The sequence below is a fragment of the Balaenoptera physalus genome (assembly GCF_965194825.1).
Source record: "Balaenoptera physalus genome assembly, chromosome: 3".
Classification (NCBI taxonomy): Eukaryota; Metazoa; Chordata; class Mammalia; order Artiodactyla; family Balaenopteridae; genus Balaenoptera; species Balaenoptera physalus.
The window spans coordinates 45448-68053 of record NC_138890.1 but is presented as its reverse complement, the minus strand read 5'-3'; the positions used below and the strand labels follow the sequence as shown (position 1 = coordinate 68053).

The window sequence follows — 22606 nt, the reverse complement described above, 5'->3', positions numbered from 1 at the left end:
CTTCTGCCCTGGAATGGGAACTCCTCACTCACCACCCACAAAATTGAACGTCAGGCAAGCGGCATAGATCAGGCCAGAAACAAACCTTGAAGAGGGAAAATAGGTTCAGAACCTCAGTGTGGGGAAGACTTTTGTAATTGGGAAAAATAGAGAACGGGAAGTAGAAGGAAGCTGGGGCCCAGGCCGGAGCAGGGGGTCGAGAGGTGGAACAGACGATGAGGTATAGACTCCGTGTGCCAGGAAGGTGTCCAAGGTGACTGAAGCTTCTGGACCTGATCAGTGATGGGCCGGGGTCCCTGAAACTTGCAGAACACACAGAGCTTACCTGCTCAACCGGAGTGTAAGTAGGAAGTTTAATCTTTCGTCAAATATCTGGGCAAAATGGGTGATTTAGTTTTAAGGGTCTGTATTTGTTTTACCTGCACCCAGAACCTGTCTTATTCCGTATCCGTTTCAGGGTGTTCCCGTCTGGTCTTAGCAGTGATTGGGGGCAAAGATGCAGCCTAGCAGCCTTCACTGGAGGCCAAGATGGAGAAGATGAAGATCTTCACGGCCACCATGGCCTTGCCCTCAGCCTGTGGTAGACGGGGAGGGAGGTGGCCCACACACTGCAGGTCAGCAGGACGCTGAAGGTCAGGAGCTTGGCTTCCTTGAAGGTACTGGGCAGGTTCCGGGCCAGGAAAGCCCTGTTGAAGCTCCCCAGGGCAAGGAGCCCAGGTATCCCAGGACACAGTAGAAGACAGGGACCAAGCCCCGGTTGCAGGCGAGGAGGACACATCTAGGCTTGGAGTGCGTGTCTGTGTCAGTGAAGAGAGGAGAGGTTCCCAGGAAGATTCCACAGAGCGTCGGGTGGATTGGGGAGTGGATGAGAAAGGTGAAGTCGGGTGCCCCTGACACCAACCAACTTTCCTCCCAGGAGCAGCGATCCTGAAAGTCAAGACCACACAGATGGTTTTGGCCCAAACAGTGGAAACAGCCCAGTAAACACCGTGCCAGATGTGGTTGCTGGAGGGCGCAGGTGGCCGTGCTGGGACGGCCGATGAGGGGTGAGCAGCGCAGGAAGCCTGGGCACAGGGAGATGAGGAGGACGCAGCTGAGAGTCTCGTTCCTGGCCTTGACCGTGGGCGAGTCTCGGGCTTAACGAAGACCCCGAGGACCACAGCTGTGAGAGCAGCGGAGCAGAGAGCCGCCCCCAAAGGGTCCTCAGAAGCTGGGCAGGTCACAGCCTTTGCCGGGGGGCTGCATTCTCTCTTACTATTTGAGTATAGGACGCTGCACACACTGGGCATCTGACAAGAAGGGCAGAGATGCAGTGTTTCAGGTTCAGGAATTCTTACAAATCCAAGCGTCAGTGTGTGGTCACATTGGAAGTTAGGACATATTGATACACCCAAGCAGCGCTGCAAGGAAACTCCCATGCGTAATTTGAGGTTTACAGTCCTTATGGTTCTATGGCAAAAATAGTCTTCTCTTTTCCTCTTTACGTGGAGGGGGGTGGGGGTGGTGTTTCTTTAGTTGATTCTCGTGGAAAACTCCTAGGTTCTTAGCCAGGTAAATATCATTTCTCATGGCGTGTCCTCGACGCTCAACATTCCGTCTACCTTCTGATGTTGATCGGGTTTTGAGAACCCCTCCTGACTGAGTGTTGAACCACATGCAGGAATTTCTGTGCAGCACGGTGCTGTGGTTTTGTAGGAAGTCATGCTTGCTTTTTCACAGGTGAAGTTTTGTAAGGGCTGTGACTGACAATATTTCACAGTACAAAAATGGGATGAAAATGTGGCAGAATTTAGCAATTATGAAGTCTGCCTGTTTGTGTAGAGGAATCCATTATGCCGCTCTCTTTACTGTATTTTGAAAACTTTTACAGTAGTTCAAAACAGGACAGCTCTGCCTAAGTAAATCTTCCTAAGTTGAAAAATAATGTATTCATTCCTCATTCACCAAATAAATCCCTGCTTAAGTTGTAACAACATAAAATCCTAATTGAAAAACTTTGTAATGTTGGTTACTGTAGCGGTTTCTGCTCAAGGGTTCCCAGCAGCAGTGGAGGTCGTGACGTTCATGTCTGTCTGACCGACCACGAACAGGCCATTGGTAGGGACTTTGTGGAGGGTCACCCCCTGGGGCTGTGTGGTTTGGGGATTCTTCCTGGAGGCTTAGCAGCCTCAAGCCTGCTAGTCTAGCCCCGCCAGTACCGTCAGCCATCGAGCACCTCTTATGGCGGGGGTGGGTGCTGTTCTACTGCAATTTTTAAAACCTGTGCTTTTTCTTAAGCCTCTTTTAGCATATTTTCAGCAGCTGGACAGCTCCTAGGTCTCCTGTCGGCCTGCTGACTTCCCGTATGTGACGTAAACATGCTCCAGAATTTTTCTGTTGGCCTCATTTTTATCAGTGTGATTTTTTGGGATCCAAGTAGCCCAGTTTATACAATTGATAACTACATTTCTGGGTGACTCTAGGGTCCTAAGTAACAATTTCTAATTGGAAAAAGGCTGGAATCACTTGACAACAGGCACCCGCCCTGCAAGGGTGCCCAGATCTCCCCTGTGCCTGTCTTTCCTTGGCCTCCAGAGACAATGCTCACCTCTCACGTCATCACAGACCAACAGCCCCGCCCAGGTCCAGCCATGGGGCGGCAGCAGCAACACCACGCCTGAGGCCAGAGGAGCGCTACTGGAGGCCACGTGACTGAGACCTGGTGACCGACCCTTGACAGTCAGCAGAAGGCCACAGGGACCTTCAGTGACCTGAATGGGAAGGAGAAAAGCATGGTCATTTTCTTCTCCAAGGAGACAATCAAGAGAGAATACTTCTGTGATACTCATTTGAATAATATCCCTTTTCACCCGCCACGGAAAGTGATCTGGATATTAAACAACGTTACTTTCAGTAAGTGCAGCTGCAAGAGTTTCTCTGTACCATGTTTTCTTTTCTTTTCTTTCTTTCTTTATTTTTCTGGCCACACCGCACGGCTTGCGGGATTTTAGTTCCCTGACCAGCGAATGAACCCGGGCCCTGGTAGTGAAAGCGCCGAGTCCTAACCACTGGACCACCAGGGAATTCCCCATATTTTATTTTCAACGTCACTGGAAGGGCTACCTGGAAAAATTGCTCAGAACCTATTTCTAGGACCTCCTGCGGTTGACTTTAGTCTGTGAAGTCTTCATTCTCTCACTTGTCATTGCCGAGTCAAGTAAAGAACATGCCACTCCAGTTCTGTGCATTCCGGTTTTCCACCTTGAACGATGTACAAGGACATTCTCTCCTAATTTGTTTTACTGCCATATTTTGTTGCTGGACAGGACGTATATTCAGCTCTGCCCCACTGCGCCTTCATCTCCACTTGTGGGAATTTGTAGAGGTCCAGCAGTGTCTCCCTGAGCAGGAAAAAGCTGATGTGGTTCCTGCAGTGACAGCAGTGGCTTTGTTCTGTTTCTCACAGGTGAAATACAGGTTGGTCTGGCCCGCTCCTGACAGCCATGCCAGGGAGCTCTCCAGGGTCCTTTGGTCTCTTTTGTAGGAAATGTATACGTGATATCCTAAGGGTGTGTTAGGTGGGTGATTGGTGTTCCTGTTGATCTCCTCAGTGTCAAGTCCAAAGGCCAGAATGTAAATATAGTTTCTGAATATCCACCTGCACTAAAGGAAGAGCATTAGGGATCCAAAGTCATCCACACATGCGGTGATTATCTATTAGGCTAATCACAGGGCACCATGTGGTGCTTTGTCCAAATATGGAAGCCACTAATGACACGTGGCTTTTTAAATTCAAATTAATTTAAATTAACAAAATAAAAATCCAGTTTACCAGTCACAGTAGGCTGAGGAGAGGAAAAAGGATATTTCTGTCATTGGAGGAATTCTTTTGAGATATTCTTGTTTAGGGAATTAAAACTAAGAAAATTCAGTTAGGGTTAAGGTTCCAAGTTACAGTTAAGGTCAGGGTCAGAGGTTAGGTTCAGGATGAGATTAAGGTCAAGGTCATAATTAAGGAGTGGGGAGGTAGCTCCATATCCTTGGTGGCTGAGTGACTATATCAATTAATTGGAATTTTCTGCATAAACTAAACTGAGGGGAAAAATAGACAGCCATACAATTATAGTGGAGACTTTGCTATCCACTTTCGGTAGTGGGTAGATCTAACAGACAGAACCAACAACAAGCAAAAAAAATAAAATAAAAATAAAAATCAGTGGACTTGAATAACACCACAGACCAAATGGACCTAACAGACATATGTGGAACTTTCAGCCCAACAACAGCAGGATGTACATTCTTCTCAAGCGCATATGGCACATTCTCAAGTATAGATCACATGTTAGGTCACAACTCTTTAAGAATATTGATATATATACCAAGTATCTTTTCTAACCACAATGGAATAGAACTAGAAATCAATGGTAGAAGGAAAACTGGAAAATTCACAAATAGGTGAAAATTAAATAACACACTTTGAACAATCAGTGGGTCAAAGAAGAAATAAAAAGTGAAATTTAAAAATATCTTGAGACAAACAAAAATGGAAACACAGCATACTAAAACTTGTGAGATGCAAAGAAATAGAAAACTGTCCCTGTTTGCAGATGACATGATCTTATCTATAGAAAACCCTAAAGACCAAAAACAAAAACCTGCTAGAAATAAATGCATTCAGCAAAGTTGCAGAATACAACTAAAAAATCAGTTGTTGTATCTATACACTAATTAATAGTGATTAATGTTGAATCTTTTCAGGTGACTTGTCATCTGTAAACCTTCTTTGGACAATTGTCTATTCAAGTGCTTTGTTCATTTAAAAATTGGGTTGTTTGTGTTTGGTTCAGTTGTAAAAGTTTTTTTGTATGTTAGGGCTAGAGTTAGGATATAAATGTTAGGGGTTAGGCTTTAAGGATGTTAGGGTTTAGGGTTGGGATTGGAGTCAGGGGTTAAGGGTCAGGGTTAGAGTTAGAGGTCAAAGTTTAGAGTCTAAGGTCTAGGGTTCCAGGGTTAGGGTTGTTAGGGTTTAGGGCTTGAAGTTAAAGGTTGGGGTTAGGTTTAAGCCTCACTGGCCCACTTCCCCCTCTTCTTTCCCATCTCTCTGAGGCCTCCAGGATGGATAGGACTCACCTGGTCATGAGGCCCTAGCCTGATAAGGGCCTGCATGGTACCAGGGGCCTCAAAGAGACCCTCAAGTCTTACACATGAGTCAGGAGTTGAGCTGGACAATTGGTTGCCTGCCCTGCCTAGTCCTGGACTCTTGACAGTGGAAGAATGAAATGTCCACACTGGTCACTGACTGTTTCAATCCAACCTAACCTCAGTCAAGGATTGTGAAGGGCCTCAGAAGTCAGGCGGGGAAGGTGATGCTGGCCCCACTCTATCTGGGCAGTCCCCAGGTCCGGCACAGCCCTGACACATGAGGGTACTTAGTAGACGTGTATAGGTTTATGCAGGACTGGGTGCAGCGACCTGCCAGCCCCCAGCTGCTGCCTTCTTGATGGCTGATGTGGCCCTCCTGGGACTTGATGAATCCTTTGTCCCATCTGAGTGGGCAGCAGAAACAGGTCTCAGAACAGCCCTTGGTTTCCGACCATCCAGGCAGGCATCTGTGGTTCTCCAGCTCAGGTCAGTCTGGGCCCCGTCAAGCCCCCGTGGCCGATTACTGAGCTGACCCTGCTGCTGAGCGATTGACCAGCTACCTAGGCAGCCTAGAGAGCCCCTTGGGATTTTCTAATTCCCCATATCCCTACGGTTGGGAAAAGGGCCTCCTTCCTCACAGCCAGTTAGGTAATGGCCCTCTAAACGTTGAGTGTGGCCCTGGCCACAACAGCCAGATGGTGGCACTGCAGTCCTTTGGCCTTCTGGTTGTAACAAAGTTTGACATTCATATTCATTGAGAATCAAAGATATGGGAGCAACTGGGCCTCCCAGTGGACAGTTTTACACTAAGGCCTTGTGTTCTTGGAGAGCCATGTGCGTCCACGGTCCAGCCCCCTGTGGTCTCAAGAAAGCCAGCCAACTGTGGATTCCATGGTATGGAATAATCCCTGAGCTTCCCTCTGCTTCACTGAGCAAGAGTTTCCTTGCCATCCTAGCATTCGGTCGAAGGCACATGGGCTGTTCTGGGCCAGTCTCTGAGATGCAGGGATCCAATGCCCAAGGCAGGAGCCCTGAGTTTACAACCAGTTACCTACCTTGCCTTTTCAGCAAGTGGAAGAGCTTGCCATCCAGGGAGAACAGCAAGAGCGCTGGGTGGGCGGCTGCAGCCCCTGACCCTAAGTCAACCCCTTCTGTCACTGGGATTCCGATCCCACAGCTGTGCAGTGGGCTGTCAGCGATGTGGGCTCTGCTGCTTTCGCTGAGCCAGCATCTGTCCTCATGTCCAAGTCCATCACCTCAGCTTTCCTTTGGGAACTACCTCTCACCTGCTTCCAGTCTAAACAGTTCCAGAGGGCTGACCCTACATGATCCAAGTCTGGCCAATGCCATGTTCTATCCTGTGGGTGCTCTGATGAGCTCAAGGATGAGGATGTGACCCAAGCCAGGCCAAAGGCACTTAAAGCTGTGACTTTTCATGGAGCCCTAGGGACGGAGAAACCCTTCGCAGTAGAATGGACATTGAGTGGCTTCATCCTGGAGGCCGCGGAAGCAGTGAGAGAGACTGCCTGTGAATGGGCCACCCCAGAGCACTTAGTAGGGTAGGGCTGGAGAGGGACCGGGTCACACTGCGAAAGGGTGAGCCCCTGGGTCTGCCAGGTCCAAAGCCGTTCTTCAACTTGCCTCTTGCAATTATTAGTTTACTTCTATCATTTAAAGATATTAATTTATTTTACTTCAGTAAGTGTGTCCAGTCACTTGCAATCAAAAAAGTCCTGACACTTGAGAATCTATAATCCCTGAGATTCCTTCAGATGTCCTCACTGGGTGTGGCATGGCTGGAAGAGTTGAAGACACTGGTTGGGGTCTGGTCTTAGGGGAGCTGCCGAACATCTCTGTCCCTGTTCCTTCCTTTTCCCAGGAGAGAAAAACCCCTGAACAATGAGCAAAGAACCAGCAGAGGGAAGAGGTCCTCGGGTGGTTAACTGGTCTGTTTGTATTTTCTTTATTTTAGGGTCAATTTTGTTAATGTGTATTTTTACTAGGAAATCACCCATTTCCACTAGTTTTCCAGTTTGATGCAATAGGTTTCTCATATTTGACTTTCAATTTCTTCTCTTTTTCTAGTTTTCTACAGAACTGTTACAATTAGTGAACCGATATTCATACGTTATTTTAAACTAAAATGTCCATATTTTATTTGGGTTCCCTTCTACCTTTTCTGTGCTAGGATCCCATCCAGGGTATCATATGACATTTATTTGTTATGTCTCTTTGGGCTCCTCTTGGCTTTGACAGTTTCCTGACGCCTTGTGTCAATGACCTTGACGGAGGTAGGTCACCGTGCAGACCCCACACTTTGGGAAAGGGGAGTTGGCTTGACTTCCTTGATGCATGGTTGAGTGTCTTATCAATTGTTTGGAATCCCCCTGCATAGGAGATTTCTATTCAACCTCATTTATTTAAAAAAATCAAAAAATCTATGCGATCATTTATTTTTACCAGTGTGGACAACTGGATAGATATTTTAGGCTTTTTGGTTGTAATCCAAGCACTACAGTATTTGGTTGTTTCATTCATTCCTGCTTTGGCTACTGAGAGCTCTTTCCATTGGTCTGTTTCCCTTGACATAATTCCATCGGTGGGTTTTTTTTCTTGGTACTTTCTTATTTATACTTCAGGGTTATCCTGGCTGATATATTTACTGTCTCAGTCCTAGTATCAGCCATTTCTTCAAAGAGCCCTGGTTCCTTTTACCAGAGAATGATATTAAAACATGTGGGAGCTAAATGTGCTCAGCTGACAATGCAGGGAAATTTATGCACGCATTCCAACCTGTGTGAGTTGTTGGCGCTCAGGGCGGGCGGCTCCAAAATATGCCACAACGACATAGTGATCGTTTTAAATTAAAGTTACTTAAGAAACAGGCTGAAGCAAGAGAAACACTTTGACCCTTCTCTCTGTCTCCCTGAAAGCAGGAAATAAATCTCCTGTGTGAAAGGCGCATCTGGAGGTAAAAGGACACCGCTGTTGCTAGAGACAAGGAATTCGGGGCCAGGAGCCTAGATGAACAAACCTCATTACTTCTTTTTTTTTTTTTCAAAACAATCATACACCACCAAGTGGGTTTTATTTTATTATTATTATTTTTGGCTGCGTTGGGTCTTCGTTGCGGTGCGCTGGCTTCTCGTCGCCGTGGCTTCTTGTTGCATGGGCTCTAAGCATGCGGGCTCAGTAGTTGCAGCACACAGGCCCTAGAGCGTGTGGGCTTTAGTAGTTGCAGCCTGTAGGCTCGGTAGTTGTGGCTCGCGGGTTCTAGAGCGCAGGCTCAGTAGTTGTGGCTCACGGGCTTAGTTGCTCCATGGCATGTGAGATCTTCCCGGACCAGGGCTCAAACCCGTGTCCCCTGCATTGGCAGGTGGATTCTTAACCACTGCGCCACGAGGGAAGCCCCTACTGCTTTAATTTACTCCCGAAGCCCAGACTCTGTTTAGATTCTTCACTAATTGAGCACGTCAAACCTCAGTTTCTTTGTCCTGTCAGTTCCTCACAAATTTATTGTTTCTTTGCCTAAAAAGTATAGAAGCTGCCTGCTCTGACTACTACTTAGGTCCCATTTCTATGAGACCTCTGTGTGCAGGGATAAAAATTTGTTTTTTCCTCCTGTTAATCTGTCTTGTGTCAATTTTATTATCGGTTCAGCCGCAAGAACTCAAGAGGGAAATTCCCCCTCGCTGACTGTATATTCACCTAATTATGAAGATTTCTGTGTGGCATTGTCTTTATCCATATTAAAGATGAGTTTATACTGATGTCTCCAACATGATCTTTTATCACATGGATGTTGTAACCTCCCCTTAATTATCTGTAACTTTCCCCTCAGACGGTGAGAAAACTGCCTCCCACTGTCTGTCATTTATTTAATTCATTGCTTGTTCTCTTCCAGGTTACAGATATACTGGTTTCAGTATTGGTAGCTACTACCCCATGGGAAAGACCTTTATAAAATAGAGTCCACTGTTTATGTGTGGTTCATTTTGCCTTTAGTCTACAGAGCCTGTTCATTTCCAAAGTTACTGAAGTCAGCACCTTTTGCCCCACCAACAACAGTGAGTTTTTTTCATACATTTCTAGATTGGTTAGATTCTTTGTTACATTCTGCATTCCATCGTGTGACACTCCTATAACCTAAATAACTAAATTTTAATAGATTATGATTTACTTATTGGACTGTATAAATCCATGGGTTTAGACAAATGCATAGTGTCAGTTATCCATCACTTAAGTATCAAATGGAACACTTCACCCCACCCCACACCAGAATCTGTTTACCGTCTCTGTTTTGCCTTTTCCACATTTTCATATGAATGGGGGTCATACAATGTGTAGCCTCTTCTGGCTGGATTATTTCACTTCGTATAATTCATGTAAGATTCATCCTGTTCTTTGCATGGGCTGATGGTTCATTCCTTTATATTTCTGAATAGTATTCCATTGCATGTGTATGAGAGGAAAAAGAATTTTTCCCTCTATCATTGTAGGTTCTTGGTTGAGACCCCCCCCGTCCCCCCATAATAAAAGATTACCAGGAAAAAAACAGAAGTTTAATAACATGTGTACCTCTTGTATGCATGAGAGATACCCAGGAAAACTGAGTAACTCCCTGAAATGGCCCAAGTCACTTGAAATACCATCTTCTAAATGGAAAGAAAACAGGGGTGTGGTTGCTGTGCAGATTTAATCCAGACCTTTTCTACTGAGAAGAATTTCTTGAGGTTTTGTCACCCTTCTATTCTTAGTATGGGGAGGGAGATAACCTTTCAAATGAAGATTTCCCTTATAAATGTAAATTTCCTTCACAAAAGGGCCATCTTGACTTGGGTTTCAGAGATTCTTATGTGTCCTTTTTTTTTTTTTTTTAAAGATTTTTTGGATGTGGACCATTTTTAAAGTCTTTATTGAGTTTGTTACAATATTGCTTCTGTTTTATGTTTTGGTTTTTTGGCCGCAAGGCATGTGGGATCTTAGCTCCCTGACCAGGGATCGAACCCGCACCTCCTGCATTGGAAGGGGGAGTCTTAACCGCTGGACCACCAGGGAAGTCCCTATGTGTCCCTTTTAAAAAAAAAACCAAAAAACCAAAAAAACACCGTCAGCCCCAAATAATCCTTATGCCAAAGAGACATATTTTGGGGTGGCATGTTCAGTTTCCGTGACATGGATGTACCCCAATTTGCTTATGCTTTTATCCACTGAAGGGCATACTGATTTCTTTATGTTTTTAGCCATTATGAATGGAGGTGCTGCGGACATAGTTTATCAAAACAGTTGTCTAAATGGTGGAAGAGCAATTGTGGGATCCTGAGGTGAGACTTGTTTAGTTTTGGGAAAAAACTGCCAAACTGTCTTTTGAAGCAGCTGTACATGCGTTCCATCAGCAAAGAGGGAGAGTTCCTATTTTTCCTCACCCTCCAGCAATCAGTTTTGTCACCTTTTTGGAGTTTACCAGTTCTAATAAGTGTGCAGTGCTATCTTGTTTTAATTTGTAATTCTCCAATGGTATATGATACTAAGTATATGTTTGTATGCTTATTTATTGTCTGTATGTTATTTGACCAGGTGTCTGTTCAGATCTTTACCCATTTTAAATGGTATTGTTTTGGAGTTCTCGGTATAATTTGAGTACTTTTATCAGATATGTGTTTTGTGAATACTTTTTTCTCTCTGTGGCTTGTCTTTTGGTTTTCTGAATAAGGTCTTTCACAGAGTAACGATTTTTAATTTTCTGAAGTCCACATTATAATTTTTTTTTCTTTTGTGGGTAGACTTCTGGGATTTTTGTGTTAAAATTCATTACCAAAACTGATAGGGATAGAGTAGGATAGTTACACAGGTAGTTGTAGAAGTCCTCGTAGGGGATTATAGATAGAGAGGGAAACCTAGGGAACTTTGGGAGAACACTGTGAGTTAATGACCGCTCAAGAAAGCTATCTGAACGTCGAGGAACGAAGCAGGCTTGCTTAACTATAAATAAATAAAACCACGAGAGATGCCCTAGGTCATTAAATGAAAGGAACAAATGAGGCCTGCATTCTGCTGGTTCAGCCAGGTGATGACCCTTAGGACCAAGGACAGGTGTCCTGCCTGATACTAAAGAGGTGCAGTGATGTAAGCCTGACCTCAACTCGAAGAATGATGAAGGCGGTCTTTTCCCCCTCCCCACTTCCCTTTGGTTATAAAAATGTAGCCCACTTAATCCTTGGGGCAGAGCCCCCTCTCTTGCCCGCTTGCATCCCTCACAAGTATCCTATAAATCTACTTCTTGCCTATCATTTTACCTCTTGCTGAATTGGAGACACAAAGAACCTGAGCCTCAGCAAGTCCAGACACCAGGTGAGTGTTTCTAATTAAAAGACTGTGGGCTCAAGTCCCCAAACTGGCTTTTGGCTGGGTCCGAGTCCCGGCACGTGGGTTCAAGTCCCAATCAGAGGTGTGTGGTTTCAAAACCAAGGTTATGTAGGTTTTCTTCTAGAATTTTTATAGTTTTGCATTATAACTTTGTCTGTGGACAATGTTGAGTAAATTTTGGTGTGAGTTGTAAAGTTTGTGTCTACATTCATTTCATTCTATGCGGTTTCCAATTAATTGTTCCATAACTAATTGTGGAGAAGTCATGGGCTATTTGGCTAGGTTTCATATTTTTATCTCCAAATCTTAGTGGATTCACCAGGACCTCCAGCAGGGAGCACAGACCCACTGAACTGTGGGATGGTGTGGCCTGCATGTCCCCAGCGGCTCCCCGGGGGTGCAGAGCCCGTCTCTGTGACCCCGCATTGCGTGCGCATTCTATCTGTGGCCTTGGCTCCCTGCACAGAGAACGGGAGCTGTGTGTCCTCGGGACCTGCTGGGGAGGAGGCACCATGGCGGGAGAAGTGGGGAGAAGCTTCCTGTGCATGGCTGACTGCTGGGGGCCAATGCTGAGGACCCAGCAGAAGAAGGGCTTGATTGGAGCATTGTGGGTTTTTCGTTGGTTTTGTGTGTGGCGCAGACGGCGTCCAGTTTTCCCAGCGCCCTCTATTGAGGGGTCCGTCCTTTCCCTGCTGTGTGTCTTGACTCCTTCGTCATGAATTAACCAACCACATGTGTGTGGGTTTATATCTGGTCTCTATGCCTCTAGTCCACGTGTCTGCTCTTCTGCCAATTCCATGCTGCTTTAGTTGCTGTAGCTCCCTGATATAGTTTGAAGTCAGGGAGCGTGATTCTTCCAGCCTGCTCTCCTTTCTCAGGGTTGCTTTGGCTGTTCGGGGTCCTTTGTTGTTCCACACAAATGTTAGGATTGTTTGTTCTATTCCTATGAAAAATACCTTTCATGTTTTGATAGGGATTGCCTTGTATCTGTAGATTGCTATGAGTATGATGGACATTTTAACAATATTAATTCTCCCATTCCGTGAGCACAGGATATTTTTCTATTCATTTGTGTCTTCTTCAATTTCTTAATCAATGTCTTATAGTTTTCCTAGTACAGGTCTTTCGTGTCCTTGGTTAAATTTATTCCTAGGTAATTTGTTCTTTTTGATGCAATTATAAATGGGATTGTTTTCTTAATGTCTCTTTCTGATGGTGTGTTATTAGTGTATAGAAATGCAGCTGAGTTTTGTACATTGATTTTGTATTCTGCAGCTATATTCTGACAATTTTTTGGTGGAGTGATGTGGAAAATTGTAATTCTAAAATCCCACAGTTTCCACTGTATCCCAGGTCATCCACAACACCCAAGACATTGTGGCCACTAGTATAAACTTCCCATAGTGCCTCTTAATAACATATGGACTCCTACAAGGGCGATTCACATCATCATTTTGGGTGAACTTGGTCTGGGTAAGTCTTGGCCTCTATAAAAAAGTTTGATGTTTCTCAGATTTTCTGGCATCGTATTAACATGATTGCTTTGAAAAGTAATTTACTTTCCAGTAATCTCAAACGTATAGAAAACTTTCAATAACGGTAAAAATACTCACACTTACCACTTTACACAAAATACTGCAGTGTGTTTGACCCAAATCAGGAACACTCTCCCCGTGTACCAGCACATAACCCCCAGATGAGGAAATCACACGGCTTCCACACTATAATCCATTCCACAGGCCCACTTCAACTTTCACCAGCTGCCCCAACTGTATGAAAATGTCTTTTTCCATTCTGATCCAGTTTGCTTTTTTGGAACTGTTCCTAAGACTTTCCCTCATTTTCAAAACCTTGATGGATTTAAAGTCCACACGATGAGTCCAGTCTGGGTGGCCTTTCCAGTATGGCTTCTTTCACTTAGGGTGTTTTCAGTGTTCTTCCATGTTGTAACATGTGTGAATACTTCATTTGGTTTTTAGTTGTTATTACAAATATATAACTAACCACAACCCTAACCCTAACCATTTAAACCATTTTAAGTATACAATTCTGTGGCGTTAACTACATTTACATTGTTGTACAAATATCCTCACCATCCACCTCCAAGAGTGTTTCATTTTCCCCAAGTGAAACTGTGTATCCATTAAACACTGACTTCCTGCAGCCCCTGGCAACCGCATTCACTCCCTTTCTGACTTTCTCTCATCAAGGTATCTCACAGAAGTGGAATCATATACTTGTCCATCATGACTGGCTTATTTCACTTAGCATAGTGACTTTAGGTTTCATCCACATTGTAGCACGTCAGAATTTCCTTAGTTTTTAAGGCTGAATAATATTTCCTTGCGCATATACCACATTTTGTTTATCCATTCATCCATTGATGGACGCTTGGGTTGCTTCCACCTTTTGGCTGTTGTGAATAATGTTGTTATGAATATGGGTGTACAGATATCTGTTCCTGCTTTCAAATATTTTGAGTATATGCTCTGAAGTGGAATTGGTGGGTCATACGTTACTCTATGTTTAAGTTGTTGAGGAACTGCCATATTGTTTTCCACAGTGGTTGCACCCTTTTACTTTATTCCTTTATATGGCAGAATAATATGGTAGTTTATGGAGCTACTCCATTTTATTTATCCATTCACGCTCTGGTGGACATTTTCATTCTAACTTTTGGTTGTTGTGAACAATGCTGCTATGAACAATCGTGTACAAGTTTTTGTTTTTAATTCTTTGGGGTCTATATCTAGGAGTGGAGTTTTGAACTATATGGTAATTGTATTTTTATCTTTTCAAGGAAATGCCAAAGTATTGTACACGTAAAGCTGCAGCATTTTTCATTTCCACAAGCTATGTTTAAGGGTTCCAATTTCTCTACATCGTTGCCAACATATTATTTTTAGTTTTCTTGTTTATAACCATTCTAGTGTATGTGAAGCGGTATTGTATTATGGCATTAATTTGCATTTCCATCATGACTGCTGGTGTTTGAAATCTTACCATCTGCTTGTTGGATATTTGTATGTCTTTTCTGCAGAACGGTCCATGCAAATCCTTTGTCCATTTAAAAAATTGGCTTATTTGTTTTTTTGTTGATGATTTGTAAAAGTTCTTGATACATTCTGAAGAACAGATATGTCTCATGTGCAATTATTTTCTTCCATTCTGTGGTCTGTGTTTTCACTTTCTGGATAGTACCGTTTGATGCACAGAAGTTTTTAAAACTAAGGAAATAGAATCTATCAATTATTACATGGGGAATGTAACCTTCTGCCTTTGTTCATCTGTAACTTCCCACTCCAAGGGTTCCACCATTTGTCATCCATTGAATTCATTGCTTGCTCCATTCCAGATTACAGATATAGTACCTTCAGTATTGTTATCTCCTACCACCATGGGAAAGAACTTATAGAGTCCAGTATTTATGTATGGCACAATTTGCCTTTGTAGTACAGATTCCGTTCTTTTCTATAGTTAACTAAGTCAAGTACCTTTTGCGCCACCACCAACAGTGAATTTTTTTCCATACATTTATAAATCAGATCATTTGTCACATTCTCTATTCCACCCTATGACACTCCCATGTCGTATTTGAATATATTATGATTTATTTGTTGGGTTGTAAGAATCCATGGGTTTAGACTAATGCATAGTGGCAGGTATCCATCACTAAAGTGTCATATGCAATATTTTGACCCCCCTCACCCTCTAACATGTTTACCATCTCCGATTTACCTGTTCCAGAATGTCATATAAATGGAGTCACTCACTGTGTAGCTTTCTCAGACTGAATTCTATCACTTAGCAATATACATGTAAGATTCATGCATGTTTTTTGCATGGGTTGATGGTTTCTTCCTTTTTATCTCTGAATAGTATTTTATTGCATATGTATGGTAGAAAAAATAATTTTCCCTTTACCCTCCTAGGTTCTTGATTGAGACCACCCCCCTAGTAATAAAAGACATACATAATTATGCAGTCAAATGCAAATAGACATCTTTCTTTACAAAATTTTAGCCCTGAGTCAGTAAAACTGAGTAATAAAAAATTATCTGTTTATTTAAAATAGTTGGCTCAAAAATAGCACTATCATTCGACCCAGCAGTCCCACTACTGGGCATATACCCTGAGAAAACCATAATTCAAAAAGAGTCATGTACCACAATGTTCATTGTAGCACTATTTGCAATAGCCAGGACATGGAAGCAACAGATGAATGGATAAAGAAGATGTGGCACATATACACAACGGAATATTACTCAGCCATAAAAAGAAACAAAATTGAGTTATTTGTAATGAGGTGGATGGACCTAGAGTCTGTCATACAGAGTGAAGTAAGTCAGAAAGAGAAAAACAAATACTGTATGCTAACACATATATATGGAATCTAAAAAAAAAAAAAAAAAGGTTCTGAAGAACCTAGGGGCAGGACAGGAATAAAGACGTAGACGTAGAGAATGGACTTGAGGACACAGGGAGGGGGAAGGGTGAGCTGGGACGAAGTGAGAGAGTGGCATGGACATATATACACTACCAAATGTAAAATAGCTAGTGGGAAGCAACCGCATAGCACAGGGAGATCAGCTCCGTGCTTTGTGACCACCTATAGGGGTGGGATAGGGAAGGTGGGAGGGAGACGCAAGAGGGAGGGGAAATGGGGATATATGTATACATATAGCTGATTCACTTTGTTATACAGCAGAAACTAACAGAACATTGTAAAGCAATTATACTCCAATAAAGATGTTAAAAAAAAAAAAGTCAGCTCTGAATTGTGTTTCTGGCAGATGGAACAAGAAAGATTACTTAAGTGAGAGTTAAAGGTTTTTTTTTTTTACTAATATTGTGGAGAAGATTTTTAAGATTTGGATTTGCCCATATATGTAATCTTATAGAGGCTGTGGACTAAATTCTGAACAGAGGAAGTTTTGGAAATAGCTTGTGGCCATCTTGTGTTTTTAAAAGCCAATCTGAGGGACTTACCTGGTGGTCCAGTGGTTAAAATCCACCTTCCAATGGAGGGGAGGTGGGTTTGATCCCTGGTCGGGGAACTAAGATACCACATGCTACGGGGCAACTAAGCCCTTGGGCCACAACCACTGAGCCTGTGAGCTCTGGAGCCTGTGCACCACAACTACAGAGAAGCCCCCATGCTGCAACTAGAGAAGCCCGCGTGCTGCAATGAAGAGCCCGGGTGCCACAACAAAAGATCTCACGTGCCGCAACTAAGACCCGACACAGCTAAAAAAAACACAAACAAACAAAAAAACAAATCTAACACTGGGACTTTCCAGTGTTAGATTGGACTCCGCTCTTCCACTGCAGGGGGCGCAGGTTCTATCCCTGGTCGGGAAACTAAGATCCCACATGCCGCGCGGTGTGGCCAAAAAAATAAAAATAAATCAGTAAAAAAATCTAACATTAAAAAAAAATGAGGCTAATCTGAATGGATAAAATATCCAGTTTGCCTACAATTAACATTTTCCTTTCAAGTCTCAGGTAGTGATTTTAGTGGACTAAGTTACTTTCAATGGCTGGGCATGCAAAGGAAGAAAGCATTGTGGTTTTTTTTGCGGGGGTGGGGGGCGGTCCGCAGGTGTAGGAGGTTTTAATTGCACTTATCAGGTGAAGAAATAAGTGTCTCATATTTTATAACAGGAGGCAAGAAGCACAGTTAAAAGCAAGGCACCCTCAAGTTAGAGTTATTTCCTTGGAAGTTTGCATTTAAAGACTTGGTTCTCAGGACCAGGAGGACAGAGCTCTTGCTGGCAGAAGGGCCTGAGGAAGGATGGAAGCATCTTAAAGAAGAACTTCTGGGGCATATTTCCTATTATCAGAGGTGTAGGGCAATTACTATTTAAGTGTTTCTTCTTTCTTGAGTGTAGGACAGTTCTTTTCCCAATGCCCAGACATGAGAAGAACGTGGAGACTTTGACATCGGTAAGAAGGGTGGGTGGGCTTTGAATTCCTCCTAGAGCTGCATTTCTGTTTCTGTACAGGTGAGAGTAGTAAAGCAAGCACTGCTGTTTTTAATTCTTCAAGGAATTGCATATCCTGCTCAATGATTACTTCAAGAAGCTCACCTGCTCATCCAACTTCACTGTCTTGAATTTGCTTCATTATATCAAGGAGAAGATTGCCACCTAAGATGTAAGTCAAAATATTGCTGTGTCTGGATTTAGAGCTGTGTGCCTTTCAGATATTTTCATGGCTCCTTCCACAAAGGCTCAGCATGCTCTCTCTTGCTCAGAGCACGTAGTTCCATTTTAGCCGGTTGGTCTTAGCAGAGGAGACCTCACAAATAGCTCCTTTCAGGCCTGAATAGCGGCCTCCAATTGGGCCAAGTTCTGAAAATTAGCAGGAGGTCTTGGCAAAGGATCTGGTCATTTGCGATCTTGGTGAGGATTTTCTTCAGGGGGCTGTCTGGAAGATTGCATTGAGCACAGTGTATATATGGGTGGAAGGGTTGATGGTGTACATGGATTTTAGATTTTGCTCTAAATCTGATTTCTGTGCTTTTCTTAAGGAAGTATTCTTCGGCTCTTGATGATACTCCTTTGTCTTTCTTTTAATTTGATCATCCTGGAGGTTTCAATAGGATCTTTGTTTTAGGGTGAGCACCTAAAAAAAAAACCTTGCCAATGTATTCTTATCAGGTATTTGGCCAGGACACCCAGTAGATTCTCCAGGCAGTATTGAACACTTCTTTTCCTCCCAGAGGGTTTCCAAAGGTATACCTATTCCAAATGCAACTCAGAACCAATTAGCCTTTTTATCACTTAACCATGGACAAAAATTTGTCACTAAAGAGTGTGAAAAAAGAGCAGCCCCCATGATTCAGAGTAACTCCCAAAGAGAGCCAAAAGAAATGAAGTGTAAATGAGCAAGAGAAAAGGTTTATTTCTATGCACACAGGTGCCAATCAAAAAAGTAACTAACAGGAATTCCCCGGCAGACCAGTGGTTAGGACTCCATGCTCTCACTGCCAAGGGCCTGGGTTCAATCCCTGGTCAGGGAACTAGGATCCCACACGCCTCATGGTGTGTCAAAAAAAAAAAAAAAAAGTAACATGTTAAATGGTGAAAGTTAAACGCTTATAAACAAACTTGACAGGGGAAAGGGAGAGGGAGAATTGGCTTCCATGGGAAGAACAGATAGGTTTATTTAGGAAAGACAAATGGGTTCCTTGGGAAACAATGGGATACGAGAAAGTTTATGATAATGTTTGTCTGTCCAGGGATGAGTGATCTTTGCATCTTCTTCAAGGTTATAAAACACCGTGCAAAAGGGATTTATGGTAGGTCTACCCTTGGTCTCTCTCCTGGGAATAGAAGCCACCCTGAAGAGGGAATTTAGGGCTGTGGTCATTTCTAAGAAGGTTCAGCTTTTGCTCAGATGAGGGGAGCTCCAAGAAGGCTTTTTTTCTGCATCTGTTGACTCTCAAGTATCTTCATTTGAAATTGTCTTTATACCAACCACAGGGCTCTGCCTGGCTCTCCATCCCTCCAACTTTGTTCTTCGTTTCCAAGATTCCTTGATCTATTCTGAGCCCCCTTGCATTTTCCATGTGAATTTTAGATTGATTGTGAACTTCTGCAAAACACCACCTGGGATCTTGGTAGGGATTCTTTGCATCTTTAGATCTATTTATGGAGTATTCGCATCTTAATAGAATTAAGCCTTCTGATCCATGAATATGAGATTGGTTTTCATGAATTGAGGTCTTTCTTAATTTCTTTCAACAAGCTATTGGTGTTTTTAGTGTACAAGTCTTATCTACCTTCTTCTTCACCTCTGTTGGATGCTGATTCAGAACATAAACAACCTCCTGAATAAACTGGCCCCAACCAGTTGTACTGCCACCTAGCTGGTCTGGAACTGAGTTACCAGTAGCTTTTGTTCTTTACTTGATTTTTTTTTAAAAATAAATTTATTTATTTATTTATTTATTTTTGGCTGTGTTGGGTCTTCGTTTCTGTGCGAGGGCTTTCTCTAGTTGTGGTGAGCGGGGGCCACTCTTCATCGCCGTGCGCGGGCCTCTCACTGTCGTGGCCTCTCTTGTTGCGGAGCACAGGCTCCAGACGCGCAGGCTCAGCAGTTGTGGCTCACGGGCCCAGTTGCTCCGCGGCATGTGGGATCTTCCCAGACCAGGGCTCGACCCCGTGTGCCCTGCATTGGCAGGCAGACTCTCAACCACTGCACCACCAGGGAAGCCCCTTTACTTGATTCTTAATTCCTTTAGAATTCATTACTTTACTGTCATATTTATTGTCCTTGTGATAAATCTTTTAAAAATAAAAATGAAACAATGTCCTTTAATTACTCCATAGATGCATGATGAATGGATCACACTTGACATATGACTTTAATCTTTTTGGAATTATTAAAGTAATACACATGCATTATAAAAAATTGAAATATCACCTAAAGGAAAAGAGATTTGCCTATCCCACCCCCGGAGGTGACCATCATGAATGGTTTGGTGTATCTCTCTCAGGCTCTGTCTCTCTCAATCTGTCTGTCTGTCTCTCTCGCACACAAGGAGATTCATTTACATCTATGCTGATCTCACATCTTTGTGGTCTTACAGATGGGATCCTGGCTGCAGACAGTTGATCCTCACGCTTCCCACCTAAGAGGACCCTGAGGTCTCGCCTGTCATCAGGTAGAGACCCTGCCCCCACCTTCCCAGCTGCACAGCATTCATTCATCCATGTGAACAAGAAATGATGGATCCCACCCCCTGCTTCATGAACATTAGTGTTGTTTCCAATCGCCTTCAGCCAGGTGCTGTGATGAATATCACTAAATTAAATGACATCTTTGAAAAATGGTGCAGGAATTGTAGTGGCATCAGCTCTAAGAATCAGCACTGCTAGTAAAGGGACGCACCTGTTGGATTTGATGGGTCCTGCACACTGTTCTCCCCGAGAGGAGAGTCTGCTCACGCTTCCCTCTAAGGGATCTGCTGGGGCCTTTGCTTCCTCACGTTGTCACCAGGGCTGCTGGTCACCAGACTAGAAACCTGCCAGTGTGATGGTGACCAGTGCTGTCTCCGTAGTGTACACATTTGTACGTGTTCTCATCTGAGAGGTCAAGCATCTCTAACGTAGACTGGCCATATACATTGGCTGTCGTTAGAATCGCATGTGTTTGCTCTGTTTCTATTTAGAATATTGATTTTTGAGAGGTTTTTGAACCACAGGCGCGTTAAACCTTTCTCTGGCCTTGGGTATGAGGAAAGTTTTTCCAGGCTGGGGTCTGTCTTTCCAGCTGCCTTTCTTGGTTTGTTTGTTCGTTTGTTTGTGCCACAGGAAGGGAAAAAGCATTTCCCTTCTGTCTTCTGGCTCTGGTGTCACACCTAGAACAGCAGTGTCTACCCTGAGATTATACACATATTTACTAAAAGGGCATCTTATCTTTAAAGCATCTGGCTTTCCTTTTCAAATAACAAAGATGCTATTTCAAATAAAAACAAAAATAAAAATTCACCAGTTCCCTCTTAACATAAGTGGGAAGACACAAAAAGCCATCATTTATATGGTTTCATTTATAGGAAGTATCCAGGATATGTAAAGAAACAGAAAAAAGAAGAGGATTAGGGGTTGTCAGGGGCTGGGGGAGGGAAGAACGGGGAGTGTGTGCTTTGGATACAGGGTTTTATTTTGGGGGAATGAAATAGTCTCCAACTAGACAGTGGTGATGGTTGCAGAGCATTGTGAATGTACCCAATGCTGCTGAATTGCACAATTTAAAATAGAAAAAGTTTAAGTTTTATTATTTTACACTTAAAACATAAAGGACAGGATGCTGTAAATAATGTGGAAGAAAAAAAAATGAAATTACAAAACACCCAAACACAAACAACGACAGGGGAAGGAAAGTCAATTTCGGGTGGCGGAGCGGGTTCGTGGTGTAGCTCGGGCGCTGACAGCGATGGTTGCTGCAGAGCCGTCTCTGCCTATGGGGCCGGGGTCATTTCTGAAATGGATCTGGGTCTCCCGCTGGAGCTGTGAGAGAAGAAAAGATGACCCACACGCCTGCCTTTCCGTGTGCCCTTCCGAGGACAGAAATCTCCCCTAGAGCTTTCCAGAGAATTCCCAGGCCAGGAACTCACAGCAGGATGTCTTCTCTGACTGCAGTCCACCAGGTGGGTGGTCTGAGGCCAGCCTTGGCTCCGGGCCCAACGCCAGCCTCTGGGGACTCCCCGCTGTGTGGCCCAGCGCTCACCCCTCCCCACACCCTCACATGCACCCACCCCCAGCCTTCTCACCTTTGTGCTCTGCTTGGGTGGGCTCCAGGTCCTGCAGCTGACTCGGGAGGGTGGACGTGGTGCTCCGGCTCAGAGCCGGGTGTGCTGAGTGCCGTGGAAGCCCGGGGATGGAGCCCGGCGAGTGGCCTGGGTGGTGTCTGGGCAGGAGGCCTTCTCCATTTACCTCTGGGCCGTGGTTCTGGAGAACCCTCCATGGCCACACTCCCCTGGAGCCTGTGCTGGCCCTCGTGGGCAGTGCGGAGCACTGGCCCCTCACTCGGGGAGATGGATCGGGTGTCCCCGTCGATGAGCTCCTTGCCGATCTCCAGTGTGGGGCTCTGCAATGATGGTGACCAGCAGCCGGCCTGGCCTGGAAGTATCAGAGCCCTGCCCGGCCATATTCACTGCTTATTCCTGCCACTTGCCCCTCTGCTCCCAGATCAGGCACAGACCTATGTCGGCTCACACATCCGCCCGGGAGGAAAGAGATCCACCTAGAGGGCTTGGCCTAAACCTTGGGCAGAAGGGCGCTGCCTCGGCTCTCTCCATCCCGTCCAACCAGTTGGGGCCTGCGGTGTGGACATGACGGGGCCTCCAAGGCTTCTGACCCCTCATCAGCCTGCTCTTGCTTGAGGCAGAGCCACCCCACACATCCAGGGAAGGGCCATAGGGCAACCCGAGTGGGATCAGAGTAGTGGCCTGGCCTGGGCCTCCCAGTGTTACCTTTGGGTCCCTCCAGGCAAATGGCCAAAGGCGTCTGGGGTGAGATCTGATCCAATGCCCGCAGCGTTGGAAAATGCTCTTTCTGGGACGTTTCCTGAGGCCACGGGCTTGGGATATCGGGACACAGCACAACTCGTC

The 22606-nt window shown here is 44.4% G+C and overlaps 1 long non-coding RNA gene and 1 pseudogene across 2 annotated transcripts; one reads left to right on the top strand and one right to left on the bottom strand.

The window, feature by feature from the left end:
- Nucleotides 1-474: 474 nt before the first annotated feature.
- Nucleotides 475-2271, bottom strand: LOC309657023 (vomeronasal type-2 receptor 116-like; annotated as a pseudogene). The gene has a single exon. The product of its transcript is annotated as a vomeronasal type-2 receptor 116-like (transcript).
- Nucleotides 2272-6452: 4181 nt separating this feature from the next.
- Nucleotides 6453-11500, top strand: LOC309657637. Its single transcript, XR_014261869.1, has 2 exons — nt 6453-9188; nt 10365-11500. It is a non-coding gene; the product is annotated as an uncharacterized lncRNA (long non-coding RNA).
- The last annotated feature ends 11106 nt before the right edge of the window (nt 11501-22606 follow it).